Raw genomic sequence first — 25,176 nt, 5'->3', positions numbered from 1 at the left:
TTTTTGGTACTGTCCATATGTCATAAAATAGCACAATCTACACATATAATAAAACTGTAACAAGCCAATGTCTGTACATTGGAGATATTTACGAAAACTTAATATGAGGAGTCTTTACAACAGCAATAAAAGCGAAAACAATTATTTTTAGAATTTTTGTTTGTCTGTCTGCCTGACCGTAAATTTTCACGCGCATCACCCAAAAACTACAGCGCGAAATAGGATGCTATTTACACAGTTGTATTGTTTGACGTCTAACTTAAAATGTGGTACTTATTTCAATTTCATGCACCACGTAGAAGCCGAGTTATCTACAAGTACAGAATGTTTTCTTCAACTGGGTGTCAGTACAGGGGAGTCGGAATCCCTAGCATGTACAGGGAAACTGTCTTCAGGTAGACTTGAGATGCTTTTTTGTGAAAACAATGTTTCCATAACCAAATTTTTGGTCAAGTGTGAATTGCCCATGAAAATGAGTAAATTTGGCAATTTTTTACGTGAGTCGGCTCAGTTTCGTGTAAGGGTCATTTTATTTTAGTGGGAGAAAAAATAAAGACAGCAGAAGTTTTATTAGACTGAACTAAATAAACCATTATAGAAATTATATAATCAGTAAAAATAAGTATTTTGGAACGTTTTATCGTAATAATAATAATAATGTCAACAGTTTAATCCCTTTGTTCGTAAATATTCTTGAATCGGTTTAACTACTATCTTTGATAATTTTGTCGACTTGATGCTACTATTATCGTTGATAAGATTGTCGAGTTGACACTAAAAATGTATTACCGTTGATAAGTTTGTCGAATTGTCACTAAAAATCATTTTCGTACATTTCTTCAGAGGTTCTCATCGTGTCTTATCGACATAAGTGAAGTGGTACAGTTGTGATTTGGTATTAGTATCTTCGTGCGTTCATCTCCTTTCATTCTCGAATTCACTCTTCAATTGGTGTAACTATTGACGTTGGTAAGTTTGTCCAGTAGTAATAATGTTTTGCCCGGGACTTGGTCCGTGTGGATTTGATTTCGAACCCACGCGAATAAATCCTGAAGCTTATTATCGGCGAGAAAAAAAAAAAAAAAAACTTAAGTTGGAGCTGTAAAAGGGGCGCAACGGTAAAGAGCTGAGGTGTTTGTAAGCACATATTCATTAGTTTTCGTAATTTGTTTAGATACAACACAAGGCTGTTCCCCTATGCAGGTCTATAGTTATTTCATACTTCAAGTATCTGTATCTGTGCGTGCAAACACATCAATCGTTGCGCCCTTTCTAAAGCTTCCCCTTAAGTTTTTACTCCCCGTTGCACGTGATCCGCAGGTTTGCCGCAAGAGGCGCCGAGCAGCGGTGCTAGCCCCCCGACCGCGGCTCTGCCGGCAGCTACAGTGGCGGGAGGCGAGATCCGCGAGCAGCGGAGGAGCGCGGCAAGAACCGGCCCCCCCAAATATTGATCTGACCTGGGCGGCCCAAGCGGGCGGCGGCCATGTTCTGCACGGAGGCGCGCGCCCTCGGCCCGCTCTCGGTGGGCCGTCCGGCCGGCAATAAGTCCCTCCAGCGGCAGCGCTGGCGCCGCTGCGCTTCCTGCACGGGCTCGCCAATGCGCGGGGATTACCTTCCGTTAGGCTACGAGTTCCTGTAAACTACGCTCAATAAATAGACATTTTTACATTTACACACTATCTTGCACGAGGGACAACCACAGGCATAAGTAGACTCCTCGAACAATAGCCGCTAGGCTGCCCTTGTAAATAATTTGTTTAACGAGTAGTTTCGTAGACTAGAAGCTACATAATCGGGCTGGATCTATTAAATTAGAAAAAGCGTTTGCTACAAATGTGGTCGAATTATCGTTACAATCAATAAGGAAAAATAGAGCACGTTACTTACACGATAAATCACGACATTAATGTTGCAACATGGACGGTACCGAACATACCTTGTCTATGAATAAATGACGCGATTAGCGGGTCGTCAGTAAGCGGAAAGTGTGGGTCCACGGCTCCTCGAGCGAGACTAATTTTTTTTTTTTTTTAACTATAAGAACCGTCAAGAAATATCCTTCCAACATAATGCGATGAAAGATCAATAACGGGCTAGAACACCCAGTCAAAAATTAGAAACACCTACCGTGAATCCGAAACGGACGGTAGCAAGCCGAACATAACGAGTTAACATTTTATACTTGGGGACAATCCATCCAGAGCGCGTAAAAATTAATCAGAAACTGGAAACTATCGATAATAACTAAGTAATGGTTCAAATGGCTCTGAGCACTATGGGACTTGACATCTGAGGTCATCAGTCCCCTAGAACTTAGAACTACTTAAACCTAACTAAGGACATGACACACATCCGTGCCCGATGCAGGATTCGAACCTGCGACCGTAGCAGTCGCGCGGTTCCGGACTGAAGCGCCTAGAAACGCTCGGCCACAGCGGCCAGCGCCAATACTAAGTAATAAAAACAGTAAAACTGATAGGTTACTTTGGGCGGAAGTGACATACCGAAAATAGAGCAGACCGTGATGCACCGAGAAGCAGGCGGGGAAGTACACAGCTAGGGACTAAGCAACAAGCAGTGTCCGTGGTCGAAATACGCAGTGTGACAATATGACACACAGAAATTAGCGTGCCCAGATCGTATTCGCAGAAAATAGTGTTCATATCTTGCCCAGGATAACGTAATAGAATAAGTACAAGTAACAAATAACATTGAACAGAAAATAGTGCGATTTGTCATATGTTAATTAAGCACGTACTGAGAATAATATGAGTGGAAATCATTATCAGAATAGAAACGTATAAATTATTATTTGAGGCGTCCTTACTTGAGCATATTGTAAGATATAAATGATAAGCAAACAAAGCTTATTACTTTTAGTGAACAACCGTAACATACTGCTTAAATAGTACAGACCTGGCTAAAAATACTTTGTTATAAAATCTGTTAATAGCAAAATCCAAACCATAAGCGATTAAAATAGGGCATACAGAGGCAACAAAAATACACAGTCATTTGTCCGGTACTAAAGAAACCATCAGGTACATCTGTAACTGATATTTTTATTTAAAAAATCTAAGTTACCCAGAATGTTGCGATGACGTAGTTCCAGTTGTCCGTTAAGTTTTTGCTCGGTAAAATGATTAAAGGACCGCGTCACTTCCATTTCTCCTCGATGTTAAGTGTGTTACCCTTATTTTCTCGGTGTAGAATGGACAACTTTGAGATGGAATCAATAGCCGTATGTCCTTGTTTCCGAAAATGGGCGCGTAGTGCCGATTTAGAACCCGATTCGTTAAGATGTAAATTATTTACAAGAGCAGCCAAGATGGCTTTTACATTCACTATACTGTTGTGCAAAACTTAAGGACGTTAGTAACTTTCGCACGGAGTGTCACTGCCCAGTAACGCACCTCCGTCAAACTTGGACCACACATAGGAACAAATGCTACAGTATAGTAAGGAAGGTAATAGAAATAGTCAATGAAACGAACAGAAATGACACTTTTATTTAGAGGCAAGCCCCGATTGACGGAGGTGCCTTGGACACTACGAACGGCGCAGTAGGTTCGTAGTGAGGAGTGTGAGCCCTACGGGCGGCGGCGGCGGCGGCGGCAGCGGCGGCGGCGGCAGCGGCAGCGCGCCCCCGGTGCCGGCCACAATGCCGGTGCGTCACTCTCGTGGCAGACCGTTCCATTCTCCCACTCGCGCGGTTCACAACTGCTGGACGTGCTGGAGGAACACGTCTGTCCGACGAGTCCCACCCGTACTCGATGGGATTCAAGTGGTTCGGGACGGGTTGGATGACAATACGTGACCGTACGGAGGAGCTCTTGCAACGGGAGGACATTCGGCGAATGAACTGACCTGCCGCTTCCCCCGACTTCAGCCCCGTACAGTACGCGTGGGATACGTCGGGTGATGTACTGCACCAACGACTGTACATCAGTTGTCAATCACGATAGTGGAGATATGGAACGACCTGCCACAAGAACCGGCCTGCCACGAGAACTATATCCCGCCGTATGTAATGTCCAGTGCTATAGAGTTGCAATTCATTCTATGTTATGTCCAGGTTTCTTGGAGATACGTTACTTGGGAGTGATGCATTTTGCGAAAGTTACTTTTGTCCTTAGGTTTAGCATAACAGTGTAGATTTACTGCCCATCTAACAGCACAGCACAGCACAGCTTAAATCACGGGATGTCCGCCCCCACAGCTGAGTGGCCAGCGCAGCGAAACGCTATTAAGAGGGACTGTGTTCGATTTATGACCGGTAGGAGTTTTCCCCGCTCGAGGACTGGGTGTTATGTTGTCTTACAATTTCATCCCCTTCGACCGGCAAGTCACGAAGTGGCTTCTACTAAAATCATTTGCACCAGGCGGCCGGTATCCCTCCAGGTGGGTTTCCCGACCTAACCACTTTCTGTACCGTTAAACACTGGATCTGAGTATCCAGGACGTATTTAATATAAAAAAAAAATAGGTGAAGCATAAGGAACTAGACTGGAAGTTCCAAAAGTTCAGCCTCTATCAGAGAATGGAGTCAGTGCCACTTGATATCGACGTGAGCACGCGATATAGTGCACGGTAGCACAGATACCCTGTGAATATGTTTCAGAGTCGTCGAGCACTACTAAAAGAATCACAGTGTCTTGGCAGTACAGCATGCCGGGACGATGACTTCGGCAGAATACACCACAGTAGATCGACGTCTTAATCGGTGTCCAGCGGTAACAGCGGCGAGAAAATGGTGGCGTAGAACTGACGTGGATGCCGAATTCAACTGGCTTCGTCTATCGATGACAAACATGTATTAAAATCAAATACTGAGGTAGTTAACGCAATTCATCACAAACGTCTTTGAGCTACACCCATTTTGCTTCCCAGACAAAAGATTAGTCACCTCCTAAAAGATCAATCTGTTAGCTTTGCAGTTTTGTAGATGGTGTAGAATTAGTACCAGCCGGTTATAAGAACTTCACCGTTGATGTAACTGTGTGTGCCATTCGGTTGTATGCGATTAGCACATTAAGATGGCTCAATGTGAACACGTGACAGAACGTGTTTGGATGTTGATATTGCGTTGATACTTAAGTTAGCAACTTTTTCCACACGTTTAATAAACACAAGACGTTCACATAACTGAGACTTTTAGTGAGCGCAGCGAAACGCCATGCAAGAGTCCTGGTTTCGATTTCCGGTCTTCACTATTTACAACAATCGGCCAACGCTGGGGAAAGTTTTCGATTCCGCGACTTGTTTTGAGGCGAAAGAACACGTCCAGCCATGTTCGGAGCGTATTTTCATCCGGAAAGGAAGTTCCTTGGAGGTTGCTCCATGAAGAGTGGAAAAGATGAAAATCTGACGTTGCAAGATCAGGTGGATAAGGTGGGTGCTGCGGACTGACTTCCCAACCCAACTCCAATATGGTGTTTTTTGTCAGTCTACTAGAATGTGAGCGGGCGTTATCCTGGAGTAGCATCACTTCCCGCAGTCTTCCCGGTCGTTGATCTTGAATTGCGTCTGCAAGACGCCAGAATTGTTGGCAATAATTGTCAGCAGAGATGGCTACACCTCCGGGAAGCAATTCGTGGCATACCACACAATCGTTGTCCCATATGTATAAATTATCTTTGGTGGATGCGTGCACGTCTTTGTACGGGAAGTTGCTGGGCCAAACGATTCCCTTCTTTTGCTTATGTTTGCAAAAAGACACAATTTCTCCTCACTAGCAACGATACAGTACAGGAAAGGTCGGTGTTGATCATGAGCCAGTTGCCATTATTGCCACCCGCTGATTTTTGCGATTTTGGCTTACAGCATGCGGTACCCGTACACCCAATTTTTGAACCTTCCCCAATGCATCCGATATCACACGATGGTCGGAAGATCACAGTTCATCACATCTGCCAGTTCTCGAGTACACTGACGTGATTCATTGTGGATTAATGCGTTTAAACTATCTTCATCGAATGCAAAAGGCCGTCCTGACCGTGCAGAGTCACTAATGTTAAAACGATCTTCCTTAAAAAGAGAAACCATTTCCTTGCCGTCCTCTGTTCAGTGTCAATATCCCCTCACACGTCGCAAATGTTTCTGTTTGCCTGCATTGCTGCGGCCCCTCTATAGAGCTCAAACAGTAGAATAAATTGGAAATGTTCCGATTTCTTCATTTAGCACTCTATTTGCTAGGTTCAGTAACAGTGGACTACAAATAATAATAACCATAGGTAAATAAACCTGCAGCAGCCGCAAAGCCATCTTGCAAAACAAAAACGCTACCAGTTTATTCACCAACATAGTACATCAGTAGTGTGTGATGACCAGAGATCGACACTTTCAGTGCGGACCCACACTATTCGCGATCTCTTGCGGGAATCCGACATGGCGAATGACGGATTCAACGGTAGGTGACGTTACGCTACTAGCGTGCAACAGGTTGGGATTTTGAGTCGCATTGTAAGTGTGCTCGAATGGCCGAGGTCCTTAAACGGAGATCCGGGTTCGAGTACCGCTCAGGCACAAATTCTTACTTGTCGCGATTGATTCACTCCTATGCCCAAATGCGGCTAACACCATTGAAAACGTTTGAATACTGGACGGACGTCCCATGACTACACCATGAATGTAGTAGACCGATTGTTAGTATATAAACGTGTCCGCAAGGAATAGGGCAACCCTTGCAGCCATGCAACACGGAGTCACAATGGTTGCCGTAAAATGATCCATACCGACAAGACCGAAGACGAGTGCCACGCTCTGTCAATGACTTTCGGTTTCGAACCCTAAATGAACTGCTACCGTGAGTATTATGCAGATTCAGGTCAACTACTTTTCGAGTGAACTGCATGAAACGGGCATTCGGAGTCCGGTACCTCTCACAACGCCAAATAATGCTGCACATATTCACTGGGTCAGGCAACACAAAAAACTGCGCTGCGTCGGAGTGCAGACGTGTTTTATGGTTCAGGATTCGCGTTTTTGTTTTTTTTTCACTCGCGTACACTGACGGCCCAATAAGGTTTTCATCCACTTTCATGGAGGGTGCTGCTCCGGCCGGTGGTGGTTCTATCATGCTACTTAGGTGTGTTTTCGTACCAATTAAATACCAATTAAAACAAAGGCGTTTTTCATTGCGACGGGATCTTCTCATGAAATTTCAATCACCAGTTTTCTCCTCCGATTGCGATAACATTCTCTTGGCACCCACCTACATAGGGAGAAATGATCACCACGATAAGAGAAATCGTTTTTCCCGCGCGCCATTCGAGAGTGGCACGGTAGAGACACAGCTGGAAGGTGGTTCATTGAACTCTCTGCCACGCACTTTATTGTGAATAGCAGAGTAATCACGTAGATGCAGATGTAGATGTACCATGACTTGTGTTCGCTCATTCCAGTTACCGTGATCATGAGAAAGGGTGTTTATTTCAGATTTGTTAGTGACTAAATTTGCCCCTCCTTCTACTTTTTCATGATGGACATGCTATAAAATCCCCCGATATTGATTGCTAGAAAATGTCTGGGACTGTTTGGTAGAGCGACAGCAGATGAAACATAGCAATGAACACCGCGCTAATTTAGCAGTTCTTTGGGATCTGATCATCAGTGATGGCTATAGCTGGATACAGCATACCTGAAGAAACTTCTGGACTGTCTTCATCGCCGTCTGCTGTCGCATGGATGAATGCGAAGGATACTCTTGATGCCAACGTCTGGTTCCATTCAAAATGACAGCACGTTTAGTTACACGGCAATTAACAACAAATGGTATTTTACATGGCTCACAATTCAGTTAGGTTACTGTTAGCATAAGACGTTACAGAGATGGTCACTATCTTCTACAGAGCGAAACTGAGTATACCGGACAAACGTCTGCTTAATTGTGAGTACTCTCAACAACAAGCACAACATAACGGACGTTTTTTGGGGTTGTATTCTAAGCCAACAATGCTTTTGCAGATGTGACAGTGAGCACTGAAAAACCTCGTCTACATGATACAAATTAATTCTTCTGTGATTTCCAAAGCAAGTGGTTTGTAACCTGATGAAAATGTAAGATATTTCATCAACTAACTGACTGGGAACTAGGTGCAGCATTGTCTGTTGAGAAAACGAGTTAGCGACTGCCAATCTTGGACGGCTACCAGTCAGCAACGCAGCTGAACGGGAAGCGGGCGCGACAGCACAGGTCGCAACTGAACGCCGTTACAGAGCGACATGGACACTGGCGTGCGCTCGTACGCTTCTCTCTACTTTTGTGGGTCACAGGGCTAAGAATCGATACGGTAGGCGTGCCAGGGGGCGACTGCGTTATTAATGAAAGGTTGCGGTCTCCTGGCGACCGCGCAGATTGCGTTTTGGAAATTAATTACCCAGTTTGATGGCGATCCGCCCCGCCGTTACGTGGGCGGCTGTTTTTCTGAACTTTTGAATTATTTGGAATACGTTTGATGAGGCCGTAAACAGCGCTCAAAATATAACGTCCATTCTGTTTCCCATGTCCGAGGGAAACGTTACACGGCAATGATAAACCACTTTTACTTACCCACTCTGTCAGACCATCACGTCGCAGAAGACAGTAATGTGGCTTACGTGTTTTCCGAACGTCACCACAAGTAAGTTATGTCAGTGGGTGATCTGCACGGAAGTGACGTACTTTCGCTCAACCCGACAGTTCGATCTGCTTCGATTCTTGTTGTTAGCTACACAAGCGAATTCCCGGATGTTGCTAAGAGAGGGCCATGTTTATAACAGAAGCGTGAGAGAATGTGCGTTAATTAAGGCAATAAAAGTTGCCACTTGGTGGTTTCGTTCGCTGATTTTGAGCTGATTTTAAGCTATTTACATTTCTATAAACTAATGTAGGTGAAAGAAGTTGATTTCACTTATAAATTGGCTTGTTACAAGTTTTTCACGTTTATTAGTGTTCCTTGACCTGGAAAGAGACATGGTTGTCGAAAAGTTAGCATTTGTCCAGTATATGATTTAAAACACACAGATCGGGCGAGATCTTTTCTTAGGAGAAAACTATCTTGATTTTGTTACTCCTCTTTAATTTTTCTTGGCTGTCATCACTCGAATTGTTTTATACTATCCCATGGTACGATAGTGCAGAATAAAAACTTTGCAGAGTTCAATGATGAATCATTTTCATCGTTATGTGCGTTTTTCTACATGCTTTTCCAAAAACTTCAACCTCTTCAACAGGTGTTTAGTTTCCTGTTGTAAGAAATTAGATGTATAGTATTTTAACTAGCTTACCAGTAATTTCTCTACCTGCTTTTTCGTGGTTGTATGTTAAAGTATTTACAGAGCCAAGCCTGTATAATCTTAATGGCTTACGCCAAGGTTCTCACTAAAGTTTTCAAAAAGTACGGGGAGAGAACACGTAGTCATTCGTATTCGGTTGAAATACTTCGCCAAGGTCGCCGAGAGCACAGTAGTAATGGAATTCGTCAGAGGTGCAGATTCGGTTGTGCCTCTGTTGCGGAACAACGGGAATCCCTTTCCCAGGCATGCGCAGGAGTGGCCGGTGCGGGCGGCTGCCTCCACTTATCTTGTTTGTCGAAACTTGGCTCCTGATTGGGTGGGCCTGCGGTTCGTTACGCCGGACATGCGGTGTCCAATCTCAATTAGAGGCAAGTTAGACCAGAAAATCTGCTACCTTTCCTTCCCACACAGTCCAACAGAATCCGTTCCAACCGGGCTGCGTACATTGGCAGAGAAGTTTTAAATGGTTGATAAAACCCAAATTAGATTTATTTGGGATCCCATGGTTTATCCTCAAGGGTAACTTGTTTCTTGTCTGATAAATTGCTGACATTTATTTTTAACCACCGGGGTTAGTGACACTGTATTTCTTCCTGCTTACTGCAAAATTTAACTATGGGGTGTCCCAAAAGGAATGGTCAGCGTTCAGGGATATGACTGGAAAGATCGTCTGAAGTAAAAACTTATTGTGGACTTAACGCCCGATTCAGTATGGTTTCCGATACAGAACACATTTAATCTACAGTGTCATTTATTTGCTGTATTATTCAACAGATTGTCAGGTACGTCAGTACGTAAACACGACAGCATGCGTTTTACAAAGTATCAGTCGAAAAATGCACATTAACTTTTAAACATTAACGTACACGTCACGCATTAGCTATTGTACAGATCATAATAAATGTTTGAATATTCCACTGTCAGCATCAGTGCATTTGTGCATTCGTGGGAGAACACGTTGTGTTGCTCATCAGAGCGCCTCTGCACGTTTCCTAATGAGGGCAGGAGCGACCGAGCAGCTCATCTCGCATATTCACCTTTCGTCTACCACATAAACAAAAATCCTATGGCGTACGGTCTGGCCATCTTGGTGGCGACTTAACCGTACTTCCACAACCAATCCAGTGATGTTTCCTCACACGTTAGTAAAATGTGTCCCATCTAGGAAACCATTCGGAATAGACCATATTCCATATGAAGTTTTTTCCTTAATTGAGCGTTCCTGTCATGACCCTAAATACGGACGATTCTTCCTCGGACACACCGTATAGCTACAAATATCCGGCATATTCACGAAATTAGGAGACCTAGAGACAAATAAAACCTTATGGGATCCAAAATAAAACAAAAGCGTAAAATAACTGCCTGTTGCCTCTTATTCAGTTCATATCTCATTCTCAACCAGCACAAACGTGGTCCACATACATTCAGTACAATGATATTTTATTATGAATAACTTATTCTGTAACAAGTGTTTCCTGAGAGAGTTACCGCGCGCACCCTGAGGGAGCCAGTACATTGGCCAGCCAACTGGGCTGGCATTCGGACGGATCGGGCTTTAAAATCGCGTCCTACCATCGATATTTATGTTTCCGGTATTATCATCTACTCCACTGATGAAAATAACGCGATGGGTTCTTTATCTTCGCGTATCTCAACTTTCATTTCCTCTTTAATGACCTAGTAGTCGACGAGACGTTAAATCCTAATCATCATCATTCTTCTTAGCCTACTCTAGTTACTGGTCAGCACAGCATTCGTCTGGACAAATATAAAGTTATCTCAAAAATTTGGCTCCCTCTAGCTCTCACTTCTTAAGTGATTATCGTTTAAAGAATGTTACAGGATATATTGCCACAGAGACAAAACTTCGTGAACCGAGGTCATTCACAGGATTTAAAAATAATAGCTCTGATCTATGTCCTTTTGCGTACCTCATCGAAAATACGTTCTTTTCAGCCACAGCGCACATCAGGCCATTAGTATTATGTTCTAAAGTCTAATCAATGCAACTGTAACCATGTTCTTCTGCCTCATATCTTATTCCTCGACTCGTACCCGTCTTAGTCCCCGAGTAAATTATTCTCCTCTTCTGCGAATATTTTAACGCTCGTCACAATTTTACCATTCTCTGTACTTTGTGAAATATACGTAATGTGTTTGTTATGTTTTAATCAGTTACATCCTAGTTCCAGGACAAAAATGCTGTCTGATTCCGCATAAACGATTAAATAAAGGCACGTCCAGAACTATATGGATGGAAGCTGAAAGCACCTGCATATTAGTTTGTGGAACACGCTCAATGGTGTATAAAACACTTTCTACAGTGTAACGCATCCTCGTGTTCCCTTTCACCTCGTGATACGAAAGATACTCATAAAATTTTAGTTATCAGATGGAAAAACTTAAACTGCGACCATGATACTTGATGATGGTCTTAGCCCTCTCTATAAATTCGACCTTCTATGCGACGGCTTTTTCCCAACGATCAATGACTTTCTGGAGTATTTGACTGTAAAAGCCTGCTTTTTAGGTTCAGAAAAGCCCCTTTTCAAAAATTATCACGTCGCCATTCTGGAAATGCCTGCCACGCGGTGGTATTTTCATTCAAGGAAAGAGGAGAAGGTTACTGGGTGTCACGCTAAAAAGAAATATGGGGGAAGGGGATCATACAAAATTTGAAAGTCCAAAAAAGTTGCATGTGTGACTGTTTCCTGTTCAGAATGATATGTAGCACTGTTGTGGAGCAAAAGACCGCTTTGGACATGACTTGATGGACTTTCCGGTGAAATAATGTGTGATACTCTTGTCGGGTTTGCAGCCAAATCTTTATATGTCGATGGTCCTGCTGGCCTTCCTCTTCCGGTAAGGCACGACAGGCGGCGACTCTTGCCGCACTGACTCACTTAAAATGACGGCCAGTTGGGCCGCCGACATGCTGCGTCAACTCGATTTGAAAATAAAGTTGGAAACCGCAGGAGAGTATCATGCACCGGAATAGCTTCCCGAAACGCTTCGTCTTGACAGAGCCGCATAATCTTGTCCGCAGATTTCGGTAGTATGCTCCCGAGACATTTTGCAGCTTACGAGCGTAGTACATGGTGATCGGGAGGCTAGACAAGTTTTCCCGTTTGACCTTACACAGCCGCAACATTTCCGCTTGTGCCTCAGTTCCATGGAATAAGAAGCCCGGAACTCAGCGACCTACGACCTTTGTTCTGTTCAAAATGTCGTGCAAGGTATATAAAACTGATCAACTACTCAGATTTACTTTTTACACTACATCGCCTCGTTTGCGATAGTCTTCGAGCATCACAGCATTCACTTGCCTTGTGATTCCCGATTTTTCACAGGGAGGTGGTCTGTCATTTCGGTCTCCATCACTCACAAGGGGAGGCCACGACGTTTGGAACGCGGATTTACTGCAAACTTCGTACACTCGTAGTACTCCACGAGGACAACAAAATGTGTAAGCAGTAGCGCGTACCTCTCCAGCGTTATTGAGAAAATCGCAAGGTAATTTCGGTCGTCCAATATGTACCTGTAAGTGGCCATTTTTACCATGAAGCAGCGGCAGCCGAGTGGTGGCCGGCACGGTAGCTCAGCGTGTTCTGTGAGAGGGTTTAGCTACCCTCTGTAATAAAAAAAAAAAACTTTGTGAACGGATTAACGAACAACCTGAACAAGTGTCATCGGAAGTCCGCCCCGAACAAATTCACCGAAAAATATAGAAAAAAAAATTAGATAAAAAAGTGGTTAGCGTTCAAGCCCCGTAATCGCTGGGTCGCTGGATCGAGTCCCGCTCGTCAGTTTTTTTTTTATTGTTAACACAGTCATTTTCTTTATTATTTATATTTCAATTGATGTAATGGGAAAAATACGTGTAATTGGATGAAAGTTTATTAATTTACAATGCTATTTGGCACTCTACAAATTTTTACTGTCACAAATAATATAATATTCATAACTACCTACTAGTAAACGACCAAACGCATAAAGTGATACTGAAAATGTATGCTTGTCCGTGGCTTCAAAATTGTTCGTATTTAATAGAAAGAGAACGAGAAATTGCTTCTCTTGAAGACGCTATTAAAGTACACTGGATACTGCATGACCAATGATCAGCGCCGATATTTAAGGAAATGCTGTGTTATGCATGGTTTGCTTCCAAATGATCAGCTGAAAGAGAGGTTTTTGAAAATGTCAACGAGGTGTTTTCCCACGGAAAACCTCAGAAGACCTTGCGTGTGCGGAAACATAGCATTTATTCAATGCAGCTGGTGCCGTTTAACTTAGTTTTTCATGTTTTTACGAAAAATACCATCCCGCAAGTTGTGCTCGTAATGTCGAAAGCGACGATTTACATCTTTCGAAAGCCGTCTTTGCCAGTCAAAACTTTGAGGTAACAAGTCGTTTCGGGCTCCTTCCAGGTATAAGGGATTTCTCAAATCACGGACAAGCCTACATTTTCAGTATCACTTTATGCGTATGGCGGTTTAATAGTCGGTAGTTGTGAATATTATATTATTGGTGATAATAAAAATTTGTAGACTACCAAATAACATTGTAAATTTAATAAAAGTTCATCCGATTACACATATTTTTCCCTTTACATCAATTGTAATATAAATAGTAAAGAAAATGACTGTGTTAGAAATAAAAAAAAATCTGACGAACGGTAGTCGATCAAGCGACCCAGCAATTACGGTGCTTCAACGCTAACCACTTTTTTTTCTTTTTTTTTGCATTTTGTTCGGTATTGTTCGTTGCGTTTGGTCTGTGTGGACGTCACAAGACTTTCGTTCAAGTTGATCGTTGATTCCTTTACTCAGTTTTTTTTATTACAGAAGGCTTCTGGCCGAACACGCTGAGCTACCGTGCCGGCGATCCACTCGGCTGCCGCCGCTTCATGGTAAAAATGGCCACACACAGGTATATATTTGACGACCGATATTATCTTGCGATTTTCTCAATAATGATTGAGAAGTACGCGCTACTGCTTACACATTTTGTCGTCCTCATGGGGTACTACGAGTGTACAAAGTTTGCAGTAAATCCGCGTTCCAAACGTCGTGGCCTCTCCTTATCAGACTGTTTTGACCACGCTCTAAGCGTCTGCGCAACCTAACCGCTGCGGCATATGATGGTGCATTGCTGCTGTACTCCACGACCAACTCAGAATGGACTGTTGCAGCGTAGTTCCGTTCAACTGCAGAAAACGCATTGCCGCATGACACTCTACTTTATCAATGATATGAAACATTTTGTTTTGGCACCTTTAGCCGAATGCTACGGTACTAAAGCGTGGGAGTTTTAATGATTACCAGAACTACAGATATGTACCTACAAAAAAAAATTACTTAACTTTATTTTTCCAAGAGATAATTGAAAGTGCATGACTTGTCCTCCCGCAGAGAAGCTACTGAACTAGTTAAATTGCATAACTTGTGGCCATTTTCACACCGTCTGACGTATCGTTGAGAGGCCGCTTTGCAACCATAAATAACATTTACTTTGTGTACAAAATTCCACACCCATGAGAATAACATTCGCATCACTCCTGTTTCTTGCAGTAACTCAGGTCACTCCGGCATAAATGTTTTTGGAGCCGCGACCCCCGCCACGACGTGCGCCTTGAGGAATCAGCTAGCCGTTAGCGTGGCAGTGAATTGCCTTCGCTGAATAAGCGGAGGCGGAAAGCGGCAGCAAAGTTTCCACCAAGTTCTTTGTCGCAGAGTTGAGCTGAAAGAGACCGAGGAATGAGTTTTCTTTGCGGAAACATCCTATTATAATTTTAATAACCCGAAAAATAATATTGGCTCTCTGACGGAGAGAAGGAGCTTCGCCTTTAATCACAACGAAGAGGCTCTTTCCGCAGCTGTACGAAGCGAGTTCCGGAGTTTAGAACGGCATTCGCCGGCGGGCGGGACTGGCTGACATCTTATCGCGGATACAGGCGCCAAGTCTCGCAACGGGCAGAGTTCTTCTGCCGCGTGTTCAGTCGGCGCTTCTTGATTCGATCCACGCCATGCCAGAGATTTCCCTCGACAACTCTGCTTTGTAGTTTGACGATTCGATACTTCTCAGACTATGAAGCACTTAAGTGGACTGTAAAAAATCCTGACATGTTGAGAACTACAGGCTCTCTTAATAATACAGAGGTAGCAATCAAAATTGCATGACGAGGTCGGATAGCAAATAAGGAATTTTTATTTGTTGTGGATACACAGTACAGAAGGAAGAATATAAGAATAAATCTGTAGGTGATTTTGGGGTATACAGGATATGAAATTTAGTACAAGCAACTGACTAAGTTAAAAAAAAAAAAAGAGAGAGGACTGCCTCAAGAAATGAGAGTTTAGTGGAAGTCCGAATGGGGTATTATCACTTTATTATAAACTGAATTTTTAATTCCTCATTCCGCCTAGGAGTGTCGTTTCGCGGCTCCGAACAAATTTGCACACGCCCGACGAATAAGTGCAAATATTTTAACAGCTCCAAACACCAAAAAACAACTCGTAACACACAAGAGATATGAGATATAGACAAACAGATGTGATTACAGTTATAACAAGTAGCCTAAAGAATTGCAAATATGTATGACTGAAAAGAATTTTAGATAATTAGAGATGCCGTCTAGAGTGACTCCTAAATATATTAGAAATTATAGAAGACGCTATTAAATGAAAAGGTCGAGTCGAACGGAATCCAAACGCCTAAAATGTCCAGTGCCCAGTGAATGCTAAAACTACGGAAGCGTCGAAATGGCATTAAAACGGTAGCAAAGCGATTACGTAGGTGGTCCATGGGGCACACAGTGACCAGCGACAGTCCATGTTTCTAATTCCTCTATTCTGTAACCATTGTACTACTCTATGTTACCATCGTATTAACCAGACTGATAATTAAATTGCACATTAATGCGAAAAAACTTGTTATGATTTTATCCCGACGTTTTCACGAAATTTCTGCGACGCGGACTCGAAATGCGCTCGCAGATTTATTTATTTATCGTTAAAGCTATGTCATTCCGAACATTTACCAAACTGTAGATTTACGGCCGGCTGGAGTGGCCGAGCGGTTCTAGGCGCTACAGTCTGGAGCCGCGTGACCGCTACGGTAGCAGGTTCGAATCCTGTCTCGGGCATGGATGTGTGTGCTGTCATTAGGTTAGTTAGGTTTAAGTGGTTCTAGGTTCTAGGAGACTGATGACCTCAGAAGTTAAGTCCCATATTGCTCAGAGCCATTTTTTTGTAGATTTACGTTTGCCAGAAAGAACTGAAAAGAAAACCACAAAGAACAAGAATATTAGAATCCGATTTTAAGGAAGGCTTCAGTTGAGATTCCTCTCGTTGCGCCACCTAGCCCAATACCACCAGCATGTATACTACGCGCCGTAGAAACAGCTAGCGATGTGCAGGAATATTCATCTCTTAATCAAGCCAGAAAGAAACTTTTTTTTTTTTCAAAAAAGAAAACTTCCAGCGAGTATTGGTAGGTTGCGAAAAAATTCGAGACTTCGTTAGGTGTCGGGCGCGTACATTCCGAAATTAAAACACATCTCTCACGAATATAACAGCTCAAAACCACACATTGCGTCGTGCTCGTCAGCTGCCACTCCGGTGTCAGTCGTCCTGGAGTTTGCCGCTGCTGCGCAATAGAAAGGGAGCATGCGCCGAGGCAGTGCCCCAGTGTAGGGGCTGACAAATGCATGCACGTCAGCTGCACCTAATGCTCCCCGCAGCGAGACAGTTCACCACGGGCGCCCCTTTTGCCCTTCCATCTGTTATGTGCGTCGGCGCTCACGCCTCACAGGACAGCGAGTGTGTGCTCGAGGAAGGACGCCACAGTCCGCAACGGCCCCGCACTTCGTGTATATAACCTCTTCATTTCTCTTCTACGTCCTTCGTTCTGCAGTGATCGGTAATACTGGGCAGTGACTAATTTGGTCTGTTCCCTCGCGATCCAGTGCTGCGAATAAAATCCAGGGTAACGTTACTCCACTAAAACGTGGTTGCAACCGTGATTAAGACATAAACTTCTATGTACAAGATTGTAGAAGTATGGTTTCCATTTAGAAATACATCAATTTGACAGATTCCTAAAAACACACACACACACGCACAGACGCAGAGTGTGTGATTATGTGTGAGACCGAATAACTTAACCCTGTTGTTAACAAAAAGAAAGTGAATTCCTCATATTGATACAGATTAATCATGCCACCGAAAACAGGAACAATGAATATGCAATGCTGTTTCCCTAGATGTTTAAAGACCAGACTACTCACGGAACATAAGGCATTCTCTTACGACAGAATGCCTCTCTTTGACTAGGATGATAGGATTACCCAGATGACGGCCTCCACTGAAATGGTGTTGCACATTACGTGTTGATATTCCCCAGATGAGCAGTTTGCGAGATGATTTCGAATGGGGGGTTACAGCCGCCACTGACTCCATATACAATTTTGTCCTAATTAGTACAAGAGCATTTGAAACGTCAACATTTCTATTAATTGTCCATCTATTTGGGCTCAAATTGCACCCGAGGCATACGGTTGGGGCGTGCGGCAGGTTCGTGGCGGGTGACCAACAAATTTTGGCCACTTCTAACGCGCCATTGAGGCCTAAGATGGACAGATAGAGCAGGTGTTCTTCAGTGGCCTCCAAAATAATCTAACCTCAGCCCTGAAGATATTGCTGACTAGGGACAACTCAAAAGTGAAGTGTACAGCACCCACATTTATAAAGCTGAAGAACTGGAATAGAGAATTCTACAACCTTATCAAGATTTGTGTGGTGATCCTAGAGAGTTCGGAAGAATTCGTAACTCACTGCAGAGGCACGTGCAGTACTGAATGCGAAAGCTAGACCGCTATCACACAAATTGCGAGATTTTTCGCTTGCTGTCCGTAAATCTAAAGATTTACATGGGTTGTCGAAGGAAGGGCGTAGCGACAGGCGTTGGCGCTTGTACACTGTCCAGTGAGATTAATGTGACCGGCTGCCAGGAGCCTGGACCGCGACCGTCTGCAGCGCGGACCGCTGCGAGGCGTGCACCAGGAGAGTGTGGGGAGGTTCCGGAAGACGGAGGCGGCGACACGGATGTGCAGCCAGTGGCGAGGCGCTACGTTTCACGGTCGAGGAATTTCGGTGTGAACAACCCGATCGTTGTGATCCCGCAGATTCTCCAGTGGGTTGATGGCACGGGAGTACGATAATCTCATCCTCGCACGTACACTGCGATCCGTGTGACACGTTGCGTTGTAATGCTGGTAGATGGCATCGTGCCCAGGGAAAACAAACTACATCTAGAAGTGGAAATATTCGCCAAGGATAGACGGATTCTTGTGTTGATCCACTGTGCCTATCGGAATGACGAAATCACCCAGGTAATGGCACGGAAACGTCGTGTTTGCTTTCAGACATTTCACGCCGCACACGCCCACGGTCCTCTGTGCGATGGAGCAGAAAACGTGATTCACCCGGAAAGACCACCTTTTGTCTCTCATTGGTCGTCCAGTTACGGTACTTGCGCGCAAATTCCAGCTTTCGTCGCCGATGGACAGCAGTCAGCACGGGCGCACGAACCGTCCAGGAAACACTGGTGGCAGCGCCTCGGTTCACCTGGGCAGTCACTCGCTCCACAGTTGCGCGTCTATTCGCTGCGTACACGTCTCTGCAGCCGTCGTTCACCCGTCACCCGCGGCCCGCGGTGCATCGCGGTCGCCTCGGCGCCGGTTGTCGATAGCGCCATTTTGCCACGTTCAGTGTACATGGTGGTACACGAATTTACAGACTTAGGAGTTTCAGAAATGGCTCCACTCTTAGACGGAAAGCCAATGTTCGTGCCCTTTTGTACGTCAGATAAATCTCTTGAGTTTCCACATTACAACAAGTGCATTGTTCCCACGTGACCCAGACACGCCCTCCACTGCCAGTGCTTTCTCCTGCCGTCTGTGAGTGGTTACGGTGCTCACATTAATGTGACTGGACAGTGTAGTTTCGACGGTCTGTACTGTCACTGTACGACCTTTCCAAGCATGGGTTCCTACCTTCACTTTGCTGCTCAAGACAGCCTGCACAAGATTTCGAAGTAGGTCGGTAATTTTTTGATACACTAGAATAAACACGCAAGAGTCGCAACATTATTTCCACTACCCAGGTAGAGACGCAATACCGAGTGACCTGTTGTGGGCACGTGATGTAGTAAGAAAAGTGCACAACTGGAGCAGAAATGAAAAGAAAATCATTACAGCTCCAATACGGGACGCAATGGGAAAAACCAATGACATTATCGACTTTGACAAATTGTAGATTGTTATGGCACGGAGCCAGGAAGCGAGCATCTAGGAAAGGGTCAAGAGAGTAGGCTGTTCGCGTGCTTCTTTCGTGATCACCTATGAGACGTGGTTGAAACACGATTAAATCAAGAGAAGGCGACAAGTTATTAGACATCCACGTTTCATCGCAGAACGCATTGGTCAGAGGCTTGTCCTGTCTGTAGAGCATGATAGGTGCTGATCTCTGGCATATCCCACAACAGAGTGTAATGCTAATGTAGTTGATAATGTTTCGAAACGCACTGTTCAGCGCACATATTGCCGGGGGGGGGGGGGGGGGGCTCTGCAGTGGACTACCCCTACTGGTTCCCATGCAGACCGAACGAAATCGTCATTTACCATTGTACTGGGCACGGAATCAATGGAAACGTTTCTTCTGCTCGAATGAATCTAGTTCCATGTTACACCAAGTCAGTGGTTGTGTCTGGATATGCCGTCATTCCATGGGACTGCTAGTAGTAATCGGAAGTACAATGACAGCTGCCGCTACATGAACATTACTGCGGGCCTCCTGCATTACTTCCCCGAGTGCGGTATCTTCCAGCAGGATAACTGTCTGTGTCACAAGGTCAGTATTGGCGCTCAATGGTTGGGGGGCATGATAGGGTACTCAGATTGATGTCTTGGTCACCAGATTCGTCTCATCTGAGCCCGATGGAACAGGTCTGGAACGTTATCCGGCGCCAGCTCCGAGTCCACAGCCCCTAATTTACGAGAACTGTGTGTACTTGTTCCTACTGATGGTACCGCATATCTCTGGAAACCTACTAACGACTTAATCCATGCCACACAGCGTCGCTACTGTTTTGTGTACCGCGGGTGGGCCAACAAGCTATTAAGCAGGTAACCGTAATGTTTTGGATCATTAGTGGAGGATCGACATTACAATTTTTCAAGATTTATGAAGAGGCAACTTTCTATAGCGCTCTGATATTTATTTATTTCTACAACCCGCATGATCTTATTATTGTATGCGATTTGTAAATACACTTTCGACCCATGTAGAAGTAATGAGTAACACTGTTACCGCGATTACCAATGTATCTTTACCGTACGCCACTTAGCTTTATTCTATATATGTCTTAATACTAATGTAACAAAATCTCATGGGTAACTTGGCAGTTTTTTCGGAATCTAAAGCGTTATTGTAAGAAAAGGGTAGGCTTGGAAGAATGATAACCAGTAATGTTTACACTGGAAAACTGGAGGTATTTCGGTTCACAAGAGTGTATTTTAAAAAAGTTTTTAAAAAATTTTCTAATTACAGCAACCTCCAGATAATCTGTATTAATACGGAATCCAAACAGCAGGGACTGCCTAAAAACAAGGATAATCCAAACTATGCACCTTTTCTAACAGAAACTTCCACTTACTGTATTTACAAAATTTCCTACGTATATACACACATCAAAAAAAGTTTTCATCGCCCCGGATCTCAGAATTCCTGAAAATAGACGTTGACTGTGGATATAGTACCGGGCTGAAGAATATCACAGGATTCTCCACTTAATACTGCCCATATGTCTCATTTGAAAGCTCATTGCATTAATTGTGCGTTAGTCGCCGAAAACTGACAAGGTCTTTACAAAATTACGCTTAAACACACTGTATTTCGTTTCACATGCTTTCAGTTCACTTTTTTGAAAACAATGGTTGAGTTCTTACCATTTTTAATCCAGTTTATGACGAAGATTCTAATTTTTCGGATGGTTGAGACAACGGTATGGTGAAACTCACTTTGTCCTGCATACTCCAATAACAGATCAGCGCATTGCAGTGGATAGGGGTGCGCGGAAACGGGTTTCTGGGTCGCCTCATTTTCTTTGTATTCCCCTAACGAGTACACCTTTGCACCAGTCAGAAGCTGACATCCCTGCTCATTGGCATCGCTGTTAAAGCATACGTGAATGTTTCCACCCCGCACGCCATCACAACAGAAATTTATTTCGCAAGATCAGTTACGCTGGTAGCAGTATCACATTCCTCCTTCGAAGGACTTTCAGCGAAGGATGTTGCACCATCTTTCGGTGGTAAATCGTGGGTTGCATGCATAATAGAGTACTGTAAACGAAAATATCCTTTCTAATTATAACGGAATACTTGAGGCTTCATTCTTCATTTTTGTCAAAGATCTCCGGACTGTGCATGCATAATTAGCAAACCGGATAATCCAAAAGCTGATATCCGGAGGTCTGCCGTTTACCGACGGCCATCTAGAACTACAGATATTTACGAAATCATAGAGACGAAGTTGTTTTAAATATATTTTGCTGTTCACTCAGAATGCATAGTTATTTTCGAAATATGCCCACAAGAGGAGGAGGAGATCAGTGTTAAACGTCCCGTCGAAGTCGAGGCCATTAGAGCACAAGTTCGGATTAGGGATGAATGGGGAAGGAAACCGGTCGAATCCTTTAAAAGGTACCACCCTGGCATTTGCCTGAAACGATTTAGGAAAATCAGGGAGAACCTAAATCAGGATGGCTGGAGATGAGTTTGAACCGTCGTCCTCCCGAATGCGATATGCCCAAATGATATCACACACATTTTAAGGAACATATATCAGTATAGCAAATACCAATTGTTAGCAATCACTAACTAATCAATGGAAATTTTGCATGGTGCAAAAAACAGCTCAACAGTCGATTAAGAAAATCCGTTCGGTCAGTGAAACCAGAGTGGTACGACTGTGCACCCACAACGCCTCCTGTGGCTCAGTAGCAGTCGCTGCCCTGCTCCCCGCTAGGCAGATCAATGGCAGCTTGCCTTGACGAAAGCCTCGCCTCACAGCTATACTGCATTCACAGTAGACAGGTCCTGTTTCACTTACCGAACAAACACAAAATGGGAATAAATTACGAGTTGTAATCGTTATGCAATAACGAGGTAAAAATGCGCTTAAAACTTCCATAAATGATGAAAGAGTATGTTGGTGGAAAGCCGCCCATGTACTTCACTTTTGTTTAGTTTCTCTCACTCGCTCGTCTACTCTTTCTCCTCCTCTTTCTCTATCTTTACTCTGTCAAATTATAAGCAGCAGCTATGAATATACGTCTGTCCACCATCCATCATGACGACTAGGTTTAAGATAAACGTGCAGTTTACCACCAGTTTATGACTTCACATAGGTGATGTCATTATATGCGAACATTAAAATTAGAGCCAAAATTGTATTAAATGGGGAAATAGTAGAGCAGGCAACAAATGTCCAGTGCTTGTGATCGAATGTATCGCGCGAAAGTGACATTTAATTTCAACGCAAGATAATGAAATTTACCTTAATGAATGTCACTATTAAAAGAACATTCACCAAGGAATGTAAGAAAAGATACACTTTTGAATTCTTACAAACCATTGTCACTCCGAGTTGTAATTTATGGAGACGACACCTAGATAACAACAGAATACAGCACCTAAAGAATTGCGAGTGCGGCAGTGAGATTCTCAAGACATGTGGCGGGTTGCACAAGATAAGATCTCTAATTAAATATAGAAATAAGAGCAGAATTAGGATTAATATCTCTAAATCAAAATACACAAAAGTAATTAAAAGAGCACACCAGTAGGATGGAGGATATTACACTGCACTGTACAAATATCATTAACGACACGAAAAACTTTAGGACTTGGACTAAGCTCTAAAAGTAGACATAGCAATCAAAGCGAAACACTTTTAGAAGTTGTTAGTATCTCCGATAGAGTTCCTTTTTTCCGTCTTCGCGCGGTCGGCTCATTCCTCCCAAATTAATAACACAGTAATCATGTAAGTTACTTTCCACCTTATCTCTTCTTCACAACATTATTTCAGTTTTTCTCACCTAAGTTTCCTAAGACGTATGTAATGCTAAAATATTTTGTTTTCTTGCGAACTGAATTTTTGTAAATGTCTTTTTGTTGCCGATAACTGAGATAATTATGCTAGCGCAGTTGCTAATATCTTAACTGGAATATTTCGTTTTCATATAAATGAATAAGCAGTAGAGAAATGCGTACATTCATTTGTCTTCGAGATAGTGAACCTCAACGAAAATCACACTGATTGTACTTTATTCGTAAAGTTTAACGCAAACGCTTTTGTAACTAAGCAGTAATTATTTCGCACAGAATTCCAGTTGCTGGAGCTCAACGGTGTCATAATTTGGCTAGTTCACAGGATTCATAACGATCTTGTACATATGAGGAAAGATGCCAGAAATCGCTTTTTCAGAGTGCGTCAAATCTCAACAACGTCACTTTTTCTTTTAACATTCCTGTTACGTAGCTGTTTCATTCTGCAAATATGAAATTTTAAACAACGAGAGTTCTTTTATCTACTTTCTTCATGATGTTACCATTTCGGTAGAAGGTCGACATTCTGAAACAATTAAACTCGTCAACCGAACGTTTGTCTACTGATTCGTTCGTTTACCTTTTCCGTCCAAAGAACATTCCAAACGTTGTAACATGTGGTTTTCGAAAGACGCTCGAGAGTATTTTAGGATTAGCTGTTTATGTGGAAGAATTCTGCTGAAGAACTGGGTTTAGAAATTCTGCTACTATTCGGTGTCGAGGTGGCGGGCAAGGGGGGAGGATTATACAGTATAGTGGATAATAGCAGAAATTCACGAACGTGCTGCATTTGAAAACTAGCAGCACTGCGAGGTACTCACGCGACCTCTTCTTCAGTGTTGGTAGAGATTTTGAGATTGTCACTAGGCTGCACTAAACGAGAATGTCGAACAAATTTCTGCTCTCAGAGTGCCATTTAAACGTCGCTATTATGCCCAAATCCAGTGGCTGAATTACACTCATAAATTTTTGGGGAAGGAAACGCACAACAAATCGACCCTTCTTAGCTCGTAATGATGGGTAGGTGCGCAGTCAGTTAATAAGTTCGCATTTTTAGGGAGACGCTGTTTAGTTGAAAACTTCTCAACTTTCGGTTGCACTGCTCACTAAAACAATCGGCCAAGAGTTAACAAGACATCCAAGACTTTTTTTGGTCTTTACACAAAAACATGGTAATGTATTTCGGGAACATCCTTCAATGCTCAAGGTTTTTCAACTCCCTGATACGTATTGGGGGCAGCCTATAAGTGCCAGAAGCTTTCTTTTTCATTTTGTCTCTTAAGGAAGCTAAGGGTCTTGTTGAAAATATCTCAATAATAACAATCGTTCTGTCAACACTGAAGATACTGTCCTTAGTATAGCCTCGGCTGCAATATTCAAACTCTGTTTCTAAAACATCAACTGCATCCTGGCCTCCAGTTAGCTTTTCACCAGATACATTAGTCTGAAATCTGTCTTAGTAAGCCGAACTTGAAATCTGTTTGTTCCTCGCCTGACAGCTAGTTCAACATCAAAGCTTTTCCTTGCCTTGTCCGGCCACTGAAAGGCAAGATTTTTCTCGTTGTTGGGCGAATAAAAGATAAAAAAAATCTATCCTACCTTTTAAAAGTCTCATGTTTTCAGTGTTTTAGTGTGAGGATTTTTCACGGCTTGTTCCAGAAATTTTGGCTTCGCCGATTCCAAAGTGACAAAAGCACCAACACTGTAACTAACCGCAACAGCATTCA

This window comes from Schistocerca americana, chromosome 7, assembly GCF_021461395.2.
Source record: "Schistocerca americana isolate TAMUIC-IGC-003095 chromosome 7, iqSchAmer2.1, whole genome shotgun sequence".
Lineage (NCBI taxonomy): Eukaryota > Metazoa > Arthropoda > Insecta > Orthoptera > Acrididae > Schistocerca > Schistocerca americana.
This window is presented reverse-complemented; position numbering follows the sequence as displayed.